Genomic DNA, 24866 nt, shown 5'->3' with positions numbered 1-24866 from the left:
GCATGTTTGGCAAGTTTGAGGGAGGTGACTATGTCGGTGAATTTAGTGATCCATGAGTTGAAGTTTCTGACGGTCACTTCATGATGGGAAGTGGTGTCTGAAGGGAGGCACTGAGGGTGTTGGTCCACAGGCGTTTGGTTACTTTTCTCCATCTTATGTGAAAAGTGTTGGTCTGGTTGGTGGGCATTTCGGAGTGGTTGTGATGGATATGTGGACAATAGAGTAGTCCGACCATCTGATTTCAGAGCCATGGCTGTACCTTATTCTGTTGCAGTCTGTGAAGTTGGGGTCCAATGTGTGTACGGCGATGTGCGTGAGGTCGCTGATGAGTTGGGAGAGGCTGAGGTTGTTCATGCTCTCAATTAGGTTGGCTGTGTTAGCATTGTTGGGGTCATCGATGTGGAACCCGAGGACCCCAATGAATATGACATCCTTGGAGTTGATGGCCAGAGGGGCAATGAAGTCAGAGATGGCCTTGCAGAAGGTGGGGCATGGTCCTGGGAGTCTGTGCACCAGGGTGCCTCTGATGATGGTCTTGCTGTCTGTATTGAGTTGGAAGTTGAGGTGTTCCATGATGGGAGTTGTGTCATCGGTGGTGGCTGTTCATTGGAGGGATTCTTTGTAAATTATGCCTATTCCAACTCCATGTTTGTTGATGCAATCCCGGTGTATGATCTTGTATCCACTTGATGTGGCGGTGGCGATGTCAGGTGCTGATGCAGAGTTCAGGAAGGTCTTGGTGAGGAAGATCACTTTAGGCGAGGGAGCTGATGGTGTCCCAGATCTTGGTGGCATGCTTGTGGACTGACTGGGATCTAATCAGCTGGCATTGGATTTCTCCTGGCTCAGTCATGGTGGGCAGGGGTTCGAGAGAGGGTGACCTCACGCCACAGGAGAGGCGGCAATGTCAGCATTAGAAAGGACCTGCCATTGAGCAGTGGATGTGTGGCTGCAGAAGTTCCTGCAGGGTCCAGGGCTGTCATCTCGGTGCAGGTGTAGCTGTGGGAGGGTGGAGATCCTGGGGTTCTGGCGCTGGGCATGGTCCAGGTGTGGACTGGCACAGATAGGCTTCCCTTTGGTGTGCTTTTGGCATGCCGGCGCTAGGGCCTCCATTAAGTAGGTTCGTGGGAGGGGGTAGGGCGCTGGTTGGGGTCAAGACAAGGCAGGAAGCATGAGAGAGCGCAGGCGGGAAAATGGAGGCAAAAGTTAAGGCTGGAAAGAAAAGGCAAGGTTACGAGGGGGAAAACGGAGGCAAAAGTTAGGGCTGAAAAAAGGCAACGCTTCGAGGGGGAAAACAGAGGCAAAAGTTGTGGCTGAAAAAATAGGCAAAGTTACAAGGGGAAAAACGGAGACATGAGTTAAGACTGGAAAAAAGGCAAAGTTATGAGGGAGAAAACGGAGGCTAAAGTAACAGTTAAACAATGGTTGAGGCAACAGAGTCAAGGACTGGCAAAGTAGCAGCAGAGTGGAGGTGGCCAAGGGCCCTGCTCAGTGGGGTCCCACTGTGGCTTCCATTAATTAGGGTTCTGGGAGGAGCGGGGACTGGGCGGGGTCGAGAGAAGGAGGGAAGCAGTAGAGAGCATGACGGGAAAACTGAGGCAAAAGTTAAGGCTGGAAAGAAGGCAAAGTTACCATTGGGAAAATTAAGGCAAGAATAATAGTTAAGCAATGGTTTAGACAACGGTGCCAAGGAGTGGCAGAGGCACGCAGGCACAAGTAGGCAGTTGTTCGGCCTGTAGCAGCAGTGGGAAGCTGGCACAGGGACCTGCTCAATGGGGTCACCCTGCGGCCTCTATTAAGTAGGTTCCTGGTAGGAGGTGGGGCACTGGGCGGGGTCAAGAGAAGGCAGGAAGTGGAATAGAGAGTGGATGCGATAACGGAGGAAAAAGTTAACGCTCGAAAAAAGGCAAAGTTAAGAGGGGGAAAACTGAGGTAAACGTTAAGGCTGGAAAAAAGGCAAAGTTACGAGGGGAAAAACTGAGGCAAAAGTAACAATTAAGCAATGGTTTAGGCAAAGGAGTCAAGGACTGACAGAGCGGTGCAGGCTCGAGTGGGAAACTCGGCCTGAAGCAGCGGCGGGGAGATGGCCCAGGGACCTGATCAATGGGGTCACACTGCAGCATCCATTAAGTAGGTTCCTAGGAGGTGGCGGGGCGCTGGGTGGGGTCAAGAGAAGGCAGGAGAGTGAGAGAGTAGGAAAACAGAGGCAAATGTTAAGGCTGGAAAACAGACAAAGTTACGAGGGGGAAAACAGAGGCAAGAGTGAAGCCTGGAAAAAAGCAAAGTTATGAGGGAGAAAACCGGGGCAAAAGTAATAGTTAAGCAATGGTCAAGGCAACGGAGTCAAGCGCAAAGCGGCGCAGGCTTGAGCGGAGAGCTCGGGCTGTAGCAGCGGTTAGGAGCTTGCCCAGGGATATATATGACATTGATAGAAAGTCGAAAATTTTTAATACAGGGACAATTGATCTATAAAAACCTATGTTTTTGCACAGAAGAGGCAGAACAATCTGTGATACTCTAGTACATACTAGTCCACAATCATGTGAACGAGAACAACTTACAACCACCTTATGAGGTCTGACACCTGTAGTAGGTCACTAATTAGAACTTTTTATCACTAATTAGAACTGTCAGCCTAGGTTTAGGCCTCAAATTCACATTCGTTCTTAGGTGACACTCTAACTGTAATTCAACATGTGATGTAAATAATAATATGCCCCTGCAACCTCAGATACATAGAAATGAAATGTTACAAAATAAGAACTCGCACTTGTGGACATACAAGTAACATTTGATGTAAAAGGAATACCACACACATTACAAACCACTACATAGAAGTCAAACATACAGAGAAGGACCTGTCCTGAGTGGTTATTGATCAAATAAAAGACACAGGGTCGCCCTGTGACAATGTCTAAGATTCTCATATAAAGAGGAAAGGGGTGGATCTACAGATTTAAGACTCACCTACTTGGACTGAATGATGATATCCCACAGTTTACCCTCAATTAAACCTGAAACTTAGTGCTCTGTGTGGGTCTTCGAAGACACAGAGGCTTCAGGCTTTTGGAACATACAAAGTATTGATTCCAACCTATCTTACCACTATAAGATGGTCTACCAGGCCGATATGTATGAATCATAGAGATTCCAACAGTTAATAGTTTTTTGTGATTTCAACTAATTTTTTTGTAATTAATTGCACCATGCGGTAGGCTGAGTAGGATCCAATGGATGATCACTAAAAACTGCTCCTATCTTCACACATAACAACGTGGCCTGCGCACAACACTCGTTTGCTTTTGCTTATTGAGACAACATGCATGCGTATGACATTTACAAGCCTCACACATCATGGTGTCTTTGCGCAACACTGAGACAGACGCTGATATGAACCAGTGTTTAAATACTGCCCTGTACCTTCCACACGCCCCTGTCATGTGCCTGAGTTAGGTCCCATAGGAATTAGTACAATTTTTACATGCACAATGTCCTTTCCTAAAGTTGCCTTCTCTTTGCCACATCAACATTTAGCATACATTTGCATTTATGACTCTTAGGCTAGTTTCCTGGAAATACTGGGCTTGCTGACATGGAACACTTTGTGAGCACACTATCACATAGCCTTGACATTAGACATGGCCCTTACGTGCGTGACAAAATGTGCTTTATTATTACGTCCATGTCGAGATGCAGCTGTCTGTGAAATACAAACAATTACTGGCCGATCACAATCTCGGCCTGAGGCAAGGATACCATTTTCTATATATAACCATTTGTTTCTTGCCACAATCAGAGTAGACACTTCTGCTGACTTCGAGAGGTCACTGAATACAGAAACTTTCGGCTAGCAGCTAACCGACATCTCCGTGAGGGGTGTCCAGTTCGTGATCAAGACGGGGTCTTACGCTATTACCCATCAGGCAATGGGTTTAGATCATCCAGGAGAGGGCTTCTTGGCAAAACATACATCAGCACCCTAGAAAAGTAGTTTAGGATTTCATATTATGGAAGTGTGCTACATAGTTGTACTAATGTATATGTATGTATTTATAAGTTGTGTGAACAAAATGGCCGAGTAATGCATTTGGTTACTGTCCTGATATTCAGTATAACTTTTGCCTGCTTCTGTCAATTAATCCTCGCAACCCATATTTTCTACGCAAGGATCACTACGGTTAAATAAATATTGAAAACACCCCTCTGTGCATTCTTTGTACATTTATCTGAGTGAAACAGAGCATGAGTGACTGAGTGAAAAGTTGGAAATCTGTCACCATGGTTCCTGAGGGAACAGAGTTGTCATGTTCAGTGGTTGCTAGAAGTATTCCCCCCTGTATAGGTTTGGGGGATAACGGTGGCATTGTGAGCTAGCTGGTCCAATGGACAACATATCCTTTGGGGGTGCTTGGAGTCAGTCTGGCACAATCCTAATTTTATGTTGCCCCCAAACGTGCAGTTCCTTTTGATGGGTAGATACTACATGACACACCAGTATACCCTTTCTCTTTCTGTTTTGATTTTATTGTAGTCTCTTTGTCTTTTGTTGTTGCATAAGGTCTTACTTATGGTTTAAAAAAATTAAAAAGAAGAGTCTTTGTAATATCTTTAGAATTGGATTTAGATTAGAATTGGATTTAGATTTTTTTTATACTTTAAGGAGTGTGCCATTATTTTTCCAGTCTTGTTAAGAGCACAACGCTTCTAAGCCAATGCTTTTTCTAGTTCTATCACCATCATTTTACTGATAATTGCATTGCATCTATTGTTATTACTGTTCTTAGTTCTACTATTTTGTTGCTCTTTCTTTTATATTTATTTTTTATACGGAGTAAATCTCTTGGTTGTAGCCACTTTCATTTAATTGAGACTGTCATAGAATTCTATTGATTTGATTGTAACAAAGGGTCCTTTATTTTTATAATAATTGATTATCTGTTCTAAAAAAAAAAGACACACCAATGTGCACAGTCGCACGAAAGGATGCAGTGGCACAAGTGAGTCTGGACCTTTGAAGAAGTAAGTTTTTAGGTCTCGCCTGACCGAGCGCATGAGCTGCACTGGCGAGACATTCAGTTAGTGGGGTTTAAAAGTCCTACCACAGCTTTTTGTGTAGCATTCTGCGTGCGGTTACGTGCACAGGCACAAGCAGAGGCGCCATCTGGCTTTCCTCTCGCTCTCCCACACGCGCGCCTCGCTCTGCCTTTCAGTCTTGCTTGCCCCTCCCCCTCCCCACCACAGAGCGCGTCTCGTGGCTGCGCGTCTTGGGAAATCGACCACACGCCTTTATTTTTTCATATGTCTTTACTTTCAGCAGTACAATGTCGGCTGTGCAGCTTGCCAAACTCTTTGCTGCTCCCTCAAGTGAAGCCTGCTTTATGGATGTCGTGATACAACTTTTTAATATGCTCCGTTCCTTCCCGTAACCTCCACCCCCAATATTCGCGCTTCATAGTTCGTGAAGCACAGCCAAGCAGCCTCGCTCCCTCTTTCCTATTGGAATTTGTTTCCCTCTCTCTCGCTTGAATTACTTTATGCGGAAAAAAGTGCTGCCCCCCACTTTTGTCTTCAAGGCAGTGCTGTCCGCCCATGGAAAATACCTCTTGACAGAAAACACTAGGTGTGAGGCAGCAAGAAATCTTCCAGAAACCGCATTACTAATGCATGCGCATCAAGTATAAGCACCTCAGGATTAACCCCGGGTCTGTGGCGGCATAAATCAGCTTCACGAGAGCCTGTCGGCAGCCGCGCTGCAGCAGCAGCAGCTATGGAGGGAAAATCATTCAAATGGCGATGGAAGCGCAAATATCCCTCCGTAGCGTCTTCCCTCAGCGAAGCTCTCTCCTCTTCTGGAACCAAATCTATCTCCGTGGGTCGCAACCAAGTGCAAAGAATACAATTTGCTACATTATTTCATCCACTCTATTTATGATATAGTACTATTATACACGAAGAAATATTAGAGGGAAGAGAGGTGTGCAATGTATGTTTGCGTGTGTGTATACACACATAGAGACACTTAGTGAGGTATTTACATGTAAGTGCTAATTTTGTGCATGCCTGCGTGTAGAATGGGATCTCATTCCAGCCACTTCATTTTAAATCTGCATTCCTTGGTCCCTCACAACGTGCGCAGCGAGGACAGGGGTTTTACAATCTGCGCAATGCAGAGAGCTTATTGTTTACAGACAACACCCCAGCTGCTTTTGACCCACCACGTCCTTCTCCCTGCTCTGTTGTTTTACCCACCCCCCTGCTTCAGCCAGGCCGCACTTGTTTTTGTAAGTCTCCCCGCTCAGAAGGTGAGTGTTTCAGCTTGTGTGTGTGTGTTCTTGTGAACATGTGAGTGGAGGACATTCATAAAACGCCTACGACGAAACCGACAGCATCTTGTGACCGTGCTGCGTGTACAGTTCCCTGAGTCAGCCACAGTATTCAATAAACTGTGTTTTATTGCAGGCAGGAGCCGGTAGGGCAGTAAGAGTGGCAGGCGCCCTTGTACAAGCAGACAAAATGGACACCCACTCCGCTAGTGGGCTATAAAAATTAAACCATAACTGCAGTTCATGTGCTCTGCCACGGCACGTAAGCACTCTCTAAATCTCACTGTTTAAATCTCTCTCTCTAATATCTCTCTCTCTCTCTAAATCTCTCTCTCTCTAAACCTCTCTCTCTCTCTAAATCTCTCTCTCTCTCTAAATTTCTCTCTAAATCTCTCTCTCTCTCTCTCTCTCACGCTGGTCGGTTAACATGCTAGCTGTCAATGTGGAGTAGGACGCAGCTGATACTCAACAGTTACTATGTAAACAAGCATTTAGTTATGAAGCACAATATTCTTGGGGCAACAACATCAACTGTTGCATGGAAGCATTGTTAATTTATTAAGCTTCCCCCTCGGCTATAATAAAAATTTAGAACAGCTGGACTGTCCCTGCTCTGAAGGTGGGAAACAAAGCTTGTCACACAATTTTTTCTTTTGTGGTCATTATAAATTGTATACCCGCCAATATTTAATGCCGATTCTCCGCAAACAAAATCAAAGGGATTTCATTGTGGCATTGAGAATCCTACAAACTCTGTCAACAGATGAGGTAATATTCACTGTAAACTGTTTTTTAAAAGCATGTGTGAGATCAAGGGCAAGCATGGAACATGCATGATGGACTACGGTATTTTTGCTATTGAACGCACATTGCACTTTTATGATATATTTTGCACATAGATTTAACTGTATGCTCGCTTGGATGTAAATGAAATGACTATTTCATGGAAAGGATAAACTGAAACCTATGACTAAAACTATCTGCATACTAAAGATCTTTCTTATTATGTATTATGCACTTTATGCTATATATGCTGCTTTAAACCTATTGGTGAAGTTTGGTTTTATATTTTTAAGTATATGTTTTTTTAAGTGTTTTTTAATGTGTTTTAAATTGTATGTTCTTTTATGGATGTACCAAACTCCGAATAAAGATCATTTGAACTTGAACTGTTGCATGGCTAAACACTTATAAGGTCCCAAAAGCGAGACCTATTGGCTATGCCAATGCTTGTTGCATATGTAGGCACACTGCTTTTTACCTGCATCTCACTGAGAGCATATTGTGGGGTCGCAGAGTACAACTGTCCCCTATAGGGCCTCAAGACCCCGTCCAAGACGTTGTTTTGTAAAGAGGTCATGAACGTAGCCTTCTTTTTTTCCATATAAATTCATATCTGTCTGTCAAGGTTTTGTTTCTGCATAGTCTTGTTGTGTGCCTCATGCCAGAACAACATAGAGAGAAGTGGGAAGTGTAAACATTTAGATTGAATAACAAAACAAGTGTTTTACTTGCATGTCAGGCTGTGACCATTGTGAAAATTAAGATAATACCTACTTGTCAATTCTTTCCCTACCAAACAGATTTATACCTTGTGACCACAAAGTGGAAAGAAAGTATGTATGTATGCACGACTATGTGCATGCGAAGTTGTTATCAATACAAACTGTGAATCACAAGATCATTTATTTGACATGGATATGTATCTTTCTGTTCCTGAGGAAGGCCAACTGACCTAACAGCACAAACACTGCCTTAACATGTAGACTAACTCTGTGACGCCTGGGTATCAATCAGTTCCCTGCGTCTATCTAATACACTCTGTACCCCCTGTTTTTAACCTTACCATGAAAACTCAAGAATAAAAATTCTTAGGTAATTTTATTTTATCCACACCAGGGGACAGATGTACGACAATTTGCGAGTCACACTTTGCGAGTCACAAATCACAATGTACAACAGTATCTCAGACACTGTTACAATTCCAATGGGGTTGCAAATTGCATGCCTTATGAATATTAATGAGGCACTCGCAATTTGCGACCCCATTGGTAATAGCTGGCCCTCCCAGGTATGGTGGCATGCTGGGCTCAGCAGACCTCCATGTTTAGGACTGCTTTTAAATAAAGCAGTTTTTTTTTTAATGCAGCCTGTTTTCCTTAAAGGAAAACTGGATGCATTTATAAAATGGAAAATTAACCGTTTTCGTTTCATTTTTTAAGGGCAGGTGGTGGTCCTTGGACCACTGCCTGCCCCGAAAAATGATTTCCCCCTACATTCACAAAGGGGAAGGGGTCCCCTGAGCCCCTTCCCATTTGCGAGTGTTTTACCAGCCTTCTGAGAAGGGTGGTAAACTGTGACTGTTTTGCGACCTCAGTTGACAGTCCTACTTATGGTTTAGACTCGCTATTAGGAAGGGACTCCCTTGGAACGCCCTATCCTAATAGCGAGTTGCTAATCCTATTTAGTGAGTTGCAAATTATTTGTGACTCGCTAAATAGGGTTAGTACATGGGCCATTTGTTTTTTTGCATGTGAAAACAAAAAACTGCAGTACATCTGGCCCTTGCTCCCTAGCAATATCAGGAACTCCCTCAAGATGGTTGAGCCCATCTAGATGTTTCATCCTTCTGGGTGAGGGGCTGGATGATGAAGAATGCCACAGGGAATATGTGGGTAAGAGACTTTCAATAACCCTACACAGGTGTAATTGCAGGGCAACTATGATTGCAAAGGCATTCTACCCTACTATCCGCCTAGATTATGGGCCTTATCTAATATATACAAAGTATATTATTTAAAACATGAAAGCTCAAACTCTGTGAACCATTCACAGTCTATCAAGTATATTCATAAAAGTAACTTACACTTGTGAGTAATTAACATGTGGAAATTTACACTTACACTTTAGAGTAACTACGATTTTTGGGTATTCACACAATCAAAGTGTAAAGTTGATCCAAAGTGTTAACTTCTATGTCTCCTTTCTGTGAAAAAGGGGGTGTAGACTAAATTACAAGTTTAGTATACAATTAAGGAAATAACAGTAGTAAGTCTAGCAAACCCTGGTAGTGGATTGAGCAAAATATAGAAATACACTTTTAAAAAAGCTAAAGCACTATTAACTAAATTTTGAATTCAATCTTTAATTTATGAAAATATGATAAATGAAACTTCTTTTTCTAAAGGTTAAATTAAATAAATATTTTCCCACCCAAATTAAAAAAATGTTTTATTATGCATTGTTAAATATTAAAAGTATTGTATAGAATTTATTCAAACTATTTAATATATTCTTAAATAAAATGTATTGTGATATTAATGTTTCAATGTTTTAGGTTAATAACATATTTTATAATTAAATTAAAATATGTACTATTTTGATACAATAGTTTTAACATTAAATTATATTTATTTATATTTTTAAATACATTATTCCTTGTGAGGAATTTATATTATTTCTCTAACTCTATTATTCTCTATGGAGGAGATTGCATTACCAGTGATTGGTCATATGTGGTGCTAGACTTACTCTTGGTCTGAGCTTGAGCTGGAGTATTCTATTACAGTTTTGGGGCCATTTATGACTGTAAAACAATAGAAATGTAGTTCGCTACTAGTAAAGGGCTTACTCTTTTATGGGTGAGTTGCTGTCTTGCCCTAAACCGCTCTCTGACCCTCCTTAAATGCCTCCTTACTTTCTTTTAACCCTACATTCCCTATTTTCCAGCCATTTCCATGTGCCCCTCCAAAATTAACGACTAGAATGTATACCTGCCTGTTTCCAGATTTCAGCACATATAGGTATAGGAGAGGTGGAAATGACTAGGTTTGTGATTGCCATTTTGTAGTATGTTTTGTAGTACAAACAAAGATACTACAAAATGTAGGTTGTGAATAAGCTAATATTTAATTTGTAGTTATTTATATAGTCCTCATAATGAGTCTACATTTCAAACAAAATCCCCAATATAACACGTTGGTTCACCAATTCTTGAATATGAATTCTCAACATAAGTGGTACATACATAATCAAAAAATGATATTTTCTCACTCTTTCATATGTTAACCCATCTGCTTCTAAAGCTGATAGTGTATACTTTTGTTCAACTTATTTATTCCTTAGATGATTCTCCCTTCAAAAACATGTTCCTCAAAAATGTTATTAAAATTAAAGGCTACCTTCTCTGGTTTACCACATAATGAGCACTCATGCAAATCATAAAATTGAATTAAGTCACTCTTTCATATGTTAACCAATTTGTTTCTAAAGCAGGCAGTTCTGAACACATATTTAATTTGGTTATTTCTTGGCTAGTTCTCTCTTAATTGAGACCTTCCTCAAACATGTTCAAAATCTCCTTAAGTTTACATTTGCAGATTTGCCACATTTGAGCACAAATGTACATCGAATACGAATTCAGACTGGCTAATAGCACAATATGCATTAGTTTCTGAAGTAATAGATGTAGATGAGATTTAGTAGTGCAGATGATCTAATCACCTATTGGTACTATTGTCCACTTCCTTAACAAAATATATTGTACAATTAAAAAACAGGGCCTTCATTTGGCAGTCGGAGCTTCATCTCCCATCAGATCATTTAGTACTGCTGTACCAGTCCTCTGATTGGCCAGCTGCAACTTGGATGAAAAGTGTTGCGGTGTCCATTACAGGACTCCTTTTCCATGTCCTAAAACTAGTACTACAGAACAGAACACTTGTTGGGTGTAATGTCACACTATAAGCAGTTACAAAACATGTATGCTACACTCCTTGAGTAGCTGTACTAATAATACCAAAAATAACAACTTGATGGATCACTTTCCAGGAAGGAGCTGATGTGGATGAACCTTGCTTTTTGAAAGTTTCGGGACAATTTGTCAAACGGCGCCAAAGTTATTAGCATACCAACAAATGTATTTCCTGTAGAAACATGGTTCTGAATATAACTGCAGAATAGCGCGCGCCACTATGTAAAATATACATATCCTGTATTACTTATTATGCTCTACATACCCACAAATATAACTTTCAAATAAAATATCTGCACTCTTGTGTGTTGAATTCTAAAACGTAATGCTTGTTTGCCTCTCATTTATAAATCTGCCACAGTGACAGTAAAGTCCCTGCTTTAAACGTGATTTGCTGGTTTCATCCTTTTCTGAATGAAATGGGTGTTTGCCATAAAAGCAAACGCTCCAAGTGTAAAGTAATGAGACTGAGTACGCTGCAGTGAGAGTTTGTTTCCATATTGTGCTTCAGTGCATATTATTTCTTCTTACACATGCACGTGCTCAATTTAATTAGTTCCCACTTTAGTTTACAAATCATTCACAAATCAACTTTTCAGCCTACAACTCTCAAGCACATTTCAGAATGCATATATATATATATATATATATATATATATATATATCTTGTTGTGTACACTACTGCATAAGTTGGTTACTAGCTATGTGAAAGTCTATATTACTTATTAATTAGTTAATTGAGTATTTGTATGGGATAGTGAATGAATGTGTGTGGTTCAGTGGGTCGTGTATGACTGTCCAAAGATGTGTAAATAGTTCATTTAGTAGGCATATGAGGTTAAGAGTGTATGTGGAAACAGTTGTTTGAGTGAGTGAATCTCTTTATGAGTGTGGTGATGAGTAAATATATTTCTGAATGATATATGTCCAACAAACTAGAAATATAAAAGGAAGGCAGTGTATGTGACAGTTGTATATAAATAAGTATACCTAAGACTCAGTGATTGTATGAGTGACTGTATGGATAACTGTATACTTGTAATAGTAATTTTATAACACACTAAGTATGACTTTCTAACTATATGAATAAATATTGTGGTGTTTGTGTAAGTGTGTAGCTTAATAAATATAAGTATAATCAATTGTTTGCATAAGTGAGTAGGATGTCTGCATAAGTGAATAGGATGTGTGCTGGTGTGTAATGTTGATGTAGGTGTATAAGTATATTTAATAGTATTCTATTGATCTATGTTAGCATGTATGACTGAATGTATACCTAAGTGTTTAGATGTGTGTGTAGATGTGGGAATCACTAAGTGGGTTTCTAGAAACTTGTATTGGTGTATCAATGGTTTCAAACATGATACTCCATATTTTATAATGAGTGTTGAAAGGTTATGGTACTGTATGATGAGGTGTATCAGTTTGTTACATGGATGATGTCATCAGTGATGTCATTTGAGATGTAATCAGTGATGTCACTGACCATGTCATGAATGATGTAATATGTGACATCATCAGCAGTGGATTGCAGGCGCGCAAGTTATAGTTAGTACAACTAACTATTACGGGGGAATTTCAATGGTTTTATATGAGTGAAATGTCCAGCTAACTTTAACACCCCTAAAACCTATGGTTTTTTTCAGTGAATTTCTAAGGTTTTTTACATGCTAATTCCTAACTATAATATGTCTGAAACCTATGTTTTTTTCAGTGAATTTCAAAGGTTTTTTAAATGCTAATTCCTAACTATAACATGTCTGAAACCTATGGTTTTTTCAGTGAATTTCAAAGGTTTTGTAAATGACAATTTTTAAATGTATTTATTGGTACTTCTATTTTTTTGATACTGATTTTCTAAATTTTTTTAAACACTTTATTTTTAGATATTTTATTTTTTAAATTACATTATAATTACATTATAAATTACATTACAAAATATACTTTCTCAGAATAAATTACTTTAGTTTAAATACTTTGCAAATAGGCAATAGGCTTTTAAGTAAAGTAGATACAGTTGTTGCAATGGGCAACTCAATTTCAAACACAATGCAACAATGAGGTCAAAGTGAATTTCTAGTTAAATGAAATTAATTACTTTTTGGATTACTTTTCTAACCACAGGACTGGATCCTAAATTCAGTCCTGAGACATCACCTGTAAACAGTTGAGTAAAAGCGTTTTGGTTACAGTAGTGATTTTTAAGGAATTTTATTGTATTTTAAAAGATGACAGAAATTTTTCACATAGAATCGCCAATGTTATCCTATGGGAGGAAATTCACTTATCATGTAAGTAGTGTTAACATTACTTTTTCTTACTCAGTGATGGATCCTGGTTCCAGCACGGGTGCATCTCCTGTAAACAGTCGAAAGAATACGTTTAAGTCATACAGGCAATTTTTAAGGAATATTTTTAGTTTGTGAAAATAGACAGAAACTTTTCTGCTGAAAACCACACAATGGATTCCTATGGAAGGAAATACAATTTACTGTAAGTACGCTTAGAATTACTTTTCAGGGTCAGTGCTGGGCTAAAAGATGCAGCGCTGGGTTCTCTCCTGATAACAGGGGAGTAGGGGGCGTGGCTTGGCCACCAACGGTAATGGACGCGTGAGCGCTGTGCTCCGTGCCCGTCTTCCCCATTTATCCTGTTTGCTGCCATTCTGGTGTCCCTGGGGACCTGACAGTGCACGCTCCCACAGCGGGGTCCATCAGGAGCTGACTCACAGCGGTGGAGCTGGCAGAGCAGCCATCTTCCCGCAGCCTACGCGATCGGCCTCATCCCCGGCCTCGATTGCGGGGCCGGCCGGAGGCGGGGACTATCTGGGCTCCGATCGCGGAGCGGTTTCGAGCTCCGGAAGTGGCCCCGAGCAGCCGCGATTGACAGGGGAGAGCTGTGGGGGCCTGCATCCCCCGCCTGTGTTATGTGGAGAGGAGCTGGACTGGCGGAGGGGGCCTTGCACCCCCGGGGGCAATTGTGACTGGACTGCGGGCCGTGGCCGCTGCGGTCCGGGCCCGTGGGTGGGCCGCCATCGGGTGCTGGAGCTTGAGATCTTCCCCCCGGCCATACCCTGCTCTGCTGGCCGCTTGGACACCCGGCTTGCTGGCGTGGAGCGCTGGTGGACCCCTAAACCCACGAGAGTCCTGGAGGGGGGGACGCTGTGAGGGCCCAGCTGAGGGACTGGCGGCGGTGACTGGAGGGGTTACACTCACCCTTGGACTGGGGCTTATCGGCGGTGAAGGGGGCTGGAGCCCTACAGAGGTACCTGGGGAACTGATTGGGCCGGGTGCTGGAGGCAGTTGATTGACGGCCGGGAACAATGTTGGCGCTTTTAGCTGGGGCGCGTCTCGCCCACTACTGAGACACTCACCCGTTGCTGCATCTGATGGGCCACGGAACCCACGCTGAGGGTGGCCCTGCTGTGGACCTCTCTGGTTGAGCCTGCCCCAGTGGGGCGGTCCTGTTGGTTGGAGCTGGGCATTGACGGCCTGCGCTGGGGGCTTGTGGAGATATTGCCACCTGCGCGACCCTGGGGGCACTCATTGGTCTCTGCGATTGAGTTCCTATTGGCTGGATTGGTGTATGCCCTTGGTGGTGCTGTTTCAAGTGCTAGCCCCGCGCCCACTGGTCAAGCACGAGAGGACGGCTACCATGGGGAAAACGCACCAGAAACCGCCGCCTGACGCAGGGGAGGACTTATCGGGCAGTCAAGACCCTACCGTACCTAATGATTCTGCGACGGGCCTGCCGCAAAGCCAACTGGATCAAATCCTGAAAGCAATCACGGACACGAGGGAAGCCTTACATCACAACATCACTCAAGTATCCACGAGCCTGGGGCTCCTAAGGGCGGATCACGGCAAACTAGCAGACCGGGTCAAACAGACGGAGGCTCGGTTGGATACGCTGGAGCCTACCCACAAGGCAGTGGAGGCTTCCCTGGGAGACCTGCAGCAGCGGGTACAGCTGCTTGAAAGAAGAGCGGAGGATGCAGAGGGGCGCAATCGCCGTAACAATATACGCGTGGTGGGCCTGCCGGAAAAAATCGAAGGTGCGGACATGGTGGGCTACCTCGAAGCTTGGCTCCGAGATGTGGTGGTCCCGGAGGGCCTGACGCAATTTTACACACTGGAGCGGGCTCACTGTGTGCCGGCCCGCCCTCCTGCCGCTGGCCGTCCCCCTCGGCCGGTTGTTGCGCGCCTCTTGCATTTCCGGGGACCTGGATATTATCTTACAGAGGGCGCGGGCACTAGGGCCATATCACGTGGATAATGCCCGAGTCTCCATATATCCGGATTATTCCCTTGAGGTCCAGAGGCTGCGCTCTACATTCCTGGCGGTCAAGAAGGCTCTCCGTGAGGAGGGTATTCGCTACTCCCTTTTGTTCCCGGCCCGGCTCCGGATCGCGGTGGATGATAAGTCCTCCTTCTACGACTCTCCTGCAGAAGTTTGGGACTGGCTCGAACTGTATAGAGCTGGAGCAGACACACGCTCGCCATCGAAGGAGGAACGGAAGGAAGCGCTGAAGCCTAGACGCAGCAGGAGACACAGACGTCAACCGACGACTGCACGGACCCCCTCCGTGTCGCAGACTGAGCTGGAGCGCAGAGAGGCCCTCAAGGCGGTTTCTACTATCTCAAGTGCAGTGGGGTCGACATCGGCGGTGGAGTCGGGCTCCCGTAAGGGCTCTGAAGATGGGACGTTGGAGGGTTCGGGAGGTGGCGACCCGGCGCTACCTCATGTCACCCCAGGGACTGCAGATGACCTGCTGGATGAATAACCCCTGTATCTCCATCACTGTGGTATTGTATCTGTGTCTGTGGTTTATGCTGTGGGACTCGGGTGGGCATGTCTCCATCGGACTGTTTGAGAGCTATAGCACTGCTGCCTCGGGGGCATTGTGGTTCTTGCCGCGGACAACGGCACGGATAAAGGACACCAGGGGTGCACTATGGGAAGTGGGGCTGACGAACTATGGGAGCTCACTGTCCGTGTAGTAAAGTGCCAAGCCCCCCTCGCTCTCACACTTACTGTGAGACTCTGGTAGTTGCCAGAGACTAGTTTCATGGGGTGTTGTATTTGGATGGGTTTCTGCAGTTTAGTGCATATTCTGGGGGTGGGTGGGAAGAGGGCTTGTTGGGTGGTTTTTTGGGACTCCGTTTTTGTGGTACTGTCAGTGCGCTTGGGGATTTCTGATGATTCAAACTGTATATGTTACTTGAATGGGGACCCTACCTGAATTGAGGTGCGTGACTTGGAATGTACGGGGTCTGAACTCCATGGTGAAACGTCATAAAGTACATGCTTATCTAGTTCGTAGAGGGATCCAGATAGCTTTCCTACAGGAAACACATTTAGACCAGACAGAGGGGCGGGCCTTGCATCGCAGGTGGCGGGGTCAACTATTTTACACGACATGCTCAGCCTTTGCGCGGGGGGTTCTGATTTGGGTGAGGGCTGGGGTCCCGTTTCAGCCCTTGATGTCAGTGGTGGATCCTGAAGGGAGGTTTGTGGCGGTACAGGGCAGACTGGACGGGAGGGACTTGACACTCTGTAGTGTTTATGCCCCCAATGTAGAGCAATCAGCCTTTTTTGCACGGCTATCTGGGAAGCTAGCGGCAGTCTTAGCGAACGCAGTATTGCTGGGAGGAGATTTTAACTCAGTGCTGAATGTGGGGCTAGACAGATCTCACCCTCCATTAGCGCAGTCTGCGGTCCATAGGTTAGCGAAGAGTAGACGGGAATGGCAAGATAGATGGGGCCTGGTTGATGCATGGCGTACACAGCACCCAGTTGAGAGGGATTTCTCCTTTTATTCCCCTCCGCACGCTCTGCATGTCCGGCTTGACAGCATTCTTTGCTCTCCTGGTGTTCAGTGTCTGATCCGACACAGCGAGTATTTAGCCAAAACGATATCCGACCATAACCCCTGCCTGGCGGTGGTCCAATGGACCAGACTACGACAAGCTATCCCCACATGGAGACTGAACCCGCTGGCGCTGGACGATGCGCCTTTTAAGGCGGATGTGCGAACCGGAGTGGAGAACTACTTTGCGGCTAACGAGGGCACGGCGTCGAGCAGGGCTTTAGAATGGGATGCCTTTAAGGCGGTAATTAGGGGAGTCTGTATTTCGGCCACCGCGGGAGCTCGTAGGACTCTCTTGCAGGAACTCGAGCTAAGTGAGGGTCGACTGCGCGCGGCTGAGCGCAGCAGCCATGAGGATCCTGACGCTCAAGGGGCTGTAGCGGCCGCTCGTGAGGAGGTTGCCTCGCGGATGGAGAAGCTCCGCTGCTTTGATCATAAGGAGTTTCTCGTCAGGGCTCAAGCTGAGCGCAATAAGGTGGGCTCGCTGTTGGCCTGGCTGGCCAACTCTGAGACTCGTGGCGCTCCGATTGTGGCCTTGGCTTCGGAGGAAGGGCGCCTGGTCTAAACTCAGTCGGAGATTAACGCCCAGTTCTGTGCGTACTACGAACGCCTTTATCAGAGCACGATGGTAGATGCGCCTGCAGAGCTCAATGACTTCTTGCTTGCGGCACGGCTCCCCCGGCTCGATCCAGACCAGGTGGACCGCTTGGGTGGGGAAATCTCGGAAGCCGAGATACACGTCGCTATTAAGCACATGGCTCGCAACAAGACCCCGGGGGTGGATGGCTTACCGATCGAATTCTACGCAGCTTATGCGGACGTGTTGCTCCTGAGGTTGCGTATTGTTTATCGGGAGGCCTGGGAGACTGGGGCTTTGCCTGCGACCGCGCGCGAAGCCCTAGTGATACCTCTGTTGAAGCGCGGTGGTGATGCCAGCTCTCGCACAGCTTATCGCCCGCTTTCCATGCTCACGACTGACTACAAGATCCTGAGTAAAGTGCTTGCGACCCGACTCCTGGCTCATATGCGGACTCTGGTACATTCCGACCAGGCAGGCTTCATCCCTCAACGCGCTACCGCCACCTGTGTGCGCCGACTGCTTCAGGTTCTAGGGGGAGAGGTTGGTGGGCTCCCGGAGGCTGCGGTACTCTCAATTGATTTTGAGAAAGCCTTTGACAGTGTGGAGTGGCCATACCTGCTCCGCTTATTGGAGGCGTTTGGGCTGGGTGAGCGGTTTGTACGGTGGACGGCTTTGCTCTACGCGTCGGCCACGGCTCGAGTCAAGACGGGGGCCACGATTTCAGCTGCATATCAGGTTGGTCAGGGGACGCGGCAGGGATGTTCCTTGTCGCCCCTGCTATTTGCGCTGGCTATCGAACCGCTTGCGGCTCATGCTCGGTTGGGCCAGGCTTATGAGGGCCTGCTGCTGCGGGGTGACCCTTATTACATCTCCCTCTATGCGGACGATTTACTGATGTTTTTGGCGAACACAGGCAATTCGCTCCATGGCGCTAGGCGCTTGCTCCGTGACTTTGGCTGTCTTTCGGGGCTACGGGTTAATTGGGGGAAGTCTTGCCTTTTCCCGGTGACCCCTCGACAGGAAGGGCCGCAGTTGGAGGGGAACCTGCGATGGGAAGGTCGTTGCCTCCCCTACCTGGGCACGTATGTCTATCATTCCCCACCGGATCTCTTGGAGGGCAACATTAATCGGGCCATTAGAGCCTTGCAGGGGTCCATGGGATTTTGGCGTACGTTGCCGCTGTCGATCGCGGGACGGGTGGCGTTGCTGAAGATGGTGGCACTCCCCCATTTCTTGTATTTGTTCCGCACTCTGCCGGTATGGGTTCCGGCGGCGGTTTTTCGCAGACTCCGCTCTCTTACGTCGGGGTTTATTTGGGGGTCGGGCAGGCGTCGGGTTGCACTGACTACACTGATGCGGCCCAGAGGGGAAGGGGGGCTTGCGGTTCCGGATTTCGAATGGTACTATATTGCGGCACAGCTGCAGTGGCTCACCCAGGCGGTAGCTCGGGAGTTCCGTGGGCCGGAGGGGCAACAGGACCGACTGATTCCCAGGCATATTATCTCCTTTATAATTCTGAACCAGAAGTTGGACCTCCCTCAGCTCACACTGGAGGAGCGTACCTTTCGTAGCTGCTGGCTTCGTTGCCATAGACGTTTAGCTGACATTCGCCCGTATGCCCCTGAAATCCCACTGGAGATGTGCACGGCCCTCCCCCATGGGGGTGATTGGTCAGCACTGGCAACCTGGAAGGAACTGGGATTGCACATGGTCGGCGACCTCTACAATGATGGCACATTGCTTGCTTTCCAGGAACTGCGGGACACTTATGATCTCCCGCGGGGAGATTATCTGCTACATGCCGCACTGGTGGCCAGTATCCAGAAGCATTGGAGAGGAGGGCTCACCGAGCTGCCGACATCGGCGGGCTGCCAATATGTGGTCATGGCGGCTGGTACGTTCAAGGCCATTACCTGTCTCTATGGGAGACTGTCGACCGCTACTCTCCGGCCTATGGACGGACTGCGAATTAAATGGGAACAAGATATTGGCCGACCAATACCGGAAGCGACCTGGCCACAGTTGGTCTGCCGTGCCTGGAAGGGCACCAGGAATGCCAGGTTCCAGATGGTTCAGTTTTTCACCCTTCACCGAGTGTACCTGACGCCTGTTAAGATTTCACAGTACTTTGAGGGTGCGCCGTCGCTATGTCCACGTTGCGGAATAGCCGAGGCTGATTTTGCCCATATGTTTTGGTCTTGTACGAAGTTGGCTGAATACTGGGGAGGGGTGCTGACTTGCTTGAATGCTGTCACGGACCGACAGATAACGTTGGATGTGGGTACTTGCTTACTATTATGGTTCCCTCACACTCCTCGTACCAAGGTAACTAGCAAATTTTTCGATTTGGGTTTGATTTTAGCTAAACGGGAGATTACCATGCACTGGAAATCCAGCAAGGGCCCCAGCTATCTCCGTTAGAAGGCAACTCTTCAGCGCTGGGCGAGGGCTGAATCCACACTGCGTATGCGGCAAGTTAAGCGGCTAGACAATGACAAGGCCTTGGATGTGGCCAGGGCATGGGAAGCCCTGGTAACAGCGCTTCACAGGTCCGAAGATAGTTCCAGCGAAGAAGATGAGGAGAGCGTAGTGTCGGGTTGATGAGAGGGAGGGTGACTCGTTTCCAAGATACACATTGTGGACGCTTCTACTGTGGGGTTGTAGGTTGCAGGTGGGCCCACTAGGAGTAACGACATTACTAGGCAACAAGAAACAAGCAGGACGAGATCTTAATGATATAAATGTTTGTTAATTGCACTAGAGCGCGCTGACAGAGGTGGGAGGGATGGAGGGTGGTTTGATAGGGGGTTTGTTAGATAAAAGGCACCTCAAGAAGGTATTTCATCCTGATCCGCTTATGATTGAGAGATGTTCTCTCTGATGTTAACCTGATTATATGTCCTTCTGCCAATAAAAATTGTTTTTATAAAAAAAACAGGGGAGTAAATCGGAATTCGTAGTTCGGCTGATTTTACAGGAATATTTGTACATTTCAAAAATCAACACTTTCAAACTTTTCTGCTGAAAACCACACAATGGATTCCTATGGAAGGAAATACAAGTTACTGTAAGTACGGTTAGAATTACTTTTCATGATCAGTACTGGGCTAAAAAATGCAGCACTGACGTCTCTCCTGATAAAAGGTGAGTAAATCAGAATTCGTAGTTCGGCTGATTTTAGAGGAATATTTGTACAATGGCGAAGGAAGGGGGCGGGGCCTGAGGTGACATGTGTGGCGCATTTTAAGTTGCGGGATTAAGTGCCCTTGCATCCTGAGGTCCCCTGGGGGCCAACTAGCCCACCAAGTACCTCTATTATACGCCAGGGGGCTGCGTTGCAGGGAGGTGCTCAGAGGCCACGCCCCTTTTTACAACACGCTGCAACGCAGCTCCGTAGCACTTACTAGAGGTACCTGGTGGGCTAGTTGGCCCCCAGGGACCCTTAGTATTGACAAGGAATTCATTCCCCAACTTAAACCGCGCCACAGGGTGTGTTTGCACACGAGTGAACTCAGGTCCCGCCCCCTCCCTTCACCACTGTGCAAACGCACCCTGTGGCGCGTTTTAAGTTGGGGGATTAACTCCCCTTGAATACTGAGGGTCCCTGGGATGCAACTAGCCCACCAGCTACCTCCAGTAAGTGCCACAGAGCTGCGTTGCAGAGAGGTGTAAAAAGGGGCGTGGCCTCAGAACACCTCTCTGCAACGCAGCCCCCTGGCACATACTGGAGGTACCTGGTGGGCTAGGTGGCCCCCAGGGACCCCCAGTATTCAAAGGGAATTTGTTCCCCCTCTGCAAACGCGCCAGGGGGTGCGTTTGCAGAGTGGTGGAATAAGGGGCGTGGACTCAGGCCGCGATCCCGCTTTTTAAATATTTTTTTTAAGAAGGGGCTGTGTAGCCCCCTTCTTGTTCTTATTTGTTGGCCATGGGGACCCCATCCCCCAGGGTCTGCCCCCAATTTTTTATTTATAATTTAAACATTTGGAGGGGGGCCCTGTGGCCCCCTCCTGAGACCATAGTCTGCCCCGGGGACCCCATCCCCCGGGGCATGGTCCTTTTTTTTTATTAGGAGGGGGGCTGCCTTGCCTCCCTACTGTGGCCACTTATGGCCCCGGCCCCCATCCCCAGGGGCCAGTCCCTTTTTTTACATTAAAAAATGTTTTTTTTGGGGCGGGGGGGGGGGGGCGCGTGGCAATCCCCCCACGGTCCTACCGGCTCCCCGCCTCCTGCGGGAGCCGGCATTGCTTTTCCATATGGGGAGCAGCAAACATGCTGCTCCCCATATGGAAAAGCAATCAGCTTTGCTTCATTGAAGCGAGAGCAGGTTTCCCTGCTCTCACTTCAATAAAGCAAAACAGTTTGCAGTGGCAGGGTGGGAGCCGTGAGGCTCCCGCCCTGTCATTGCAAACAGCGGTGTCCCAAGGGTGGGCACCCCGGGACACTGCAGGACCCGGCCCTGGGGGGTGGCGGTCCCCAGGGCCATCGAGGGCTCCAGGAGGGGGGCGGTGCGGCCCCCCTCTCACATTTGTTCGAAACCCCAGGGGGTGGCGGTCCTGAGAGCCCCAATTCAAGAAGCCCCGGGGGTGGTGGTCCCTGGGGCTGTGGGGGGGGCATGACCCCCCCACATACATTACATTCAAGCCTCGGGGTGGCAGTCTCCGGAGCTGGGGGGGCCTAAGAGCCCCCCACCCTTTTTAAACAAGTCCCGGGGGTGGCGGTCCCCGGGGCTGCAGGGGGGTCCCGTGAGCCCCCCGCATACATTAAATTAGAGCACCGGAGGTGGTGGTACCCGGGGCAGGGGTGCATAAGAGCATCCCCCAGCTAATATTCTAAAGCCCCAGGGGGTGGCAGTCGCCGAGGCTGCGTGGGGGGCCCCGTGAGACCCCCGCATATGTTAACTAAGAACCCCGGGTGTGGCGGTCCCCGGGGTAGTGTGGGGGGGGATTGGGACCCCCATACTCTTTTTTTTAACAATGCCCCCGGGATTTGGTCCCCCCAGGGGCTAAAAATCAAAGATGCGTGGGAGCCTGCGCTTCTTTTTTTTTTTATTTCGCCCAAAATTCGCACTGGGTGAGCGAATCTCGACGATTTATTTATTGTGTTTAATACTTTTTCTGGCCCTGGGGGTCTTTGTGGGACCCCCTGAGAATGCCTAGGGGCTCAGGTTGTTTATCCCCTGCCCCCTTTTCGCGTTTTGCGATTTTTTTTGGCTTTCTTGTGCCTCGGTTCTACCGAGGCACAAGATGGCTTCCAACACTTCCTGATATGGAGTGTTGACAGCCAATTAAAAAGCAGCTCATGCACGGCAGGGTGCGCGTAGGCTTCGCTTAGGGTACGCGGACCCTCCGAGCCCATAGATATATAAATGACTTTAACTGTCATTTTCTCAGAACCAACTGAACAGATGTACACCAAATAAGCAAAAGGCACGAGTCTGAACCAAGGACTACCTCTTTGCCAAATTTGGTATAAATCCTTTCAGCAGTTCGGGCTGTAGCTGAGTCTAAAGGTCCTATGGGAAATTGCATGGGGAAATTGCGTTTTGGGACCCCCCTTTTTTCTCGGCCCCCGCTTGATGAATCATCGTGAAACTTTCAGGATAGGAGTGGACCGGAGTTGGAGAAAAGTTTGGAAAATTGCGCGCTGATTCGTCAACCGGCACCAACGTTATTGGGAATAGAATGTTGCGGATTTCCTATGTATAATAGGTCCTAACTATAACTATCTACTGGCGACTGGGTGGTGGTTCCCGGGGCTTGAGGGGTGTCGTTGAGGCCCACACACTTCTAATTTTGTAGGGGGGGCCTTGGACGCAAAAGTGGTGCAAGAGGGTTGTAAATCTGATACACAGTGTTTTGTTTTACTTTGGTTTCCTTTTTGTAATGTAGAGGATCCAGGGTAAATATAACAGTTTCTGTACAGCCAGTACATTTCAACCCTACCCCCAAACGGATTTCTGTCTGTTATCATAGTAACAGTTCATGGAACACTTACGTGAGCACAGAGGTTAGAGGTTCACCACACTATGTTGCTAATGGAAAATGTTACTGTGCTGGAGTTTTAAAACTTTTCCATAGGAACCGTTACTCGTAGCTATTGTCTCTGGTAAAGATCTGGTAAAGAGTTAGCCTCAGAATTATACTTCAAATTATCAATATCATTTCTATTGCGGACCGCCACCCCCCAAAAAAAGAAGACGTATATACTTTTTTAAAATTAACTTTTATTGAAACAACAATAAATAACTGGAAACGTAACTTAAAGATAACAATATAATAAATAACTAGAAACATAACTTTAACACAACAATATAATCAACTCAATGTGATATGGACTCCAATAGAAGTAGGGTAGGTAATCTGCAAAACAAAAATGAAAATTAGTGTTTAAAATTAGATCGATGTGACTAAAAGAGGTCAAACATTACAAGTCAAGGTAACACTTGGCAATATTTCCTTATTTTTACGTGAGCAGTGTGCCTGATACATTTCACTTGTCTTATAGGCCCGCGTTCAAGAGGTGTTTGTATGGAAGTGCCTACTGCATCAGATTTACATTGTAGATCAACAGGTCTTTAAAATGATTCAGAGAGGAGATAGAATTAGGTGAGAGATCAAGTCATTATGCAGGACAATATTCTTTAGGGCTTATTTACAAGACTCTTGCACCACTTTTGTGTTACTTTTCACATGTTGAAAGTGATGCAAAAGTGGCGCAAGGGGCTTGCAAATAAGCTCTTTTAATTCTAATGTATTTAATCGGAGGAATTGTATATCTAGGCCGCTCTGCTTACCATGTGTAAACACTGTGACTAACAGAGTACACAACTTCAACTCAGCTTTGGTTCTACACATCAGAGTGGACAGCAGCGTCCATAACTTTAAAAGAGAAAGAGAAACGATGTGAGAGAGAGAAGGAGAAAAAAAAGACATTAAAAGTGTGAGAGAAGTTATAGATTGAGCAGTTAATACTGGAGAAAATACTCATAGATCACCTTTTGCCTCTGTTGTGTGTCCAAGCACGTGCTGGTTCATAGTGCACCCTCCAGTTTAGTGATCTGAAAGATAGTATATAGAGTTAGTAATAGCATAGTACATACAAATGCACACGTATATTTTTGTTTTATTTATTTGTACACTCAGGATACTATATTACACCAAGTTCCACTGTAAGGAGGTGTCTGTGCGCTGTAGTAGTATATCCCATGCATTCCCACTGCATAGCTGTGAGTTCTCAATATTGGGTATCTAGACTGTTGCACCACATTGACACAGAGTCCGGAGGTGAGTGTTTTTCTTGGGAAGTCAGAGGCAGATTTAGAAGCTCCTTGCACCCCTTTTC

Source organism: Lissotriton helveticus, chromosome 5_1 (genome assembly GCF_964261635.1).
Source record: "Lissotriton helveticus chromosome 5_1, aLisHel1.1, whole genome shotgun sequence".
NCBI classification, from domain to species: domain Eukaryota; kingdom Metazoa; phylum Chordata; class Amphibia; order Caudata; family Salamandridae; genus Lissotriton; species Lissotriton helveticus.
This window is presented reverse-complemented; position numbering follows the sequence as displayed.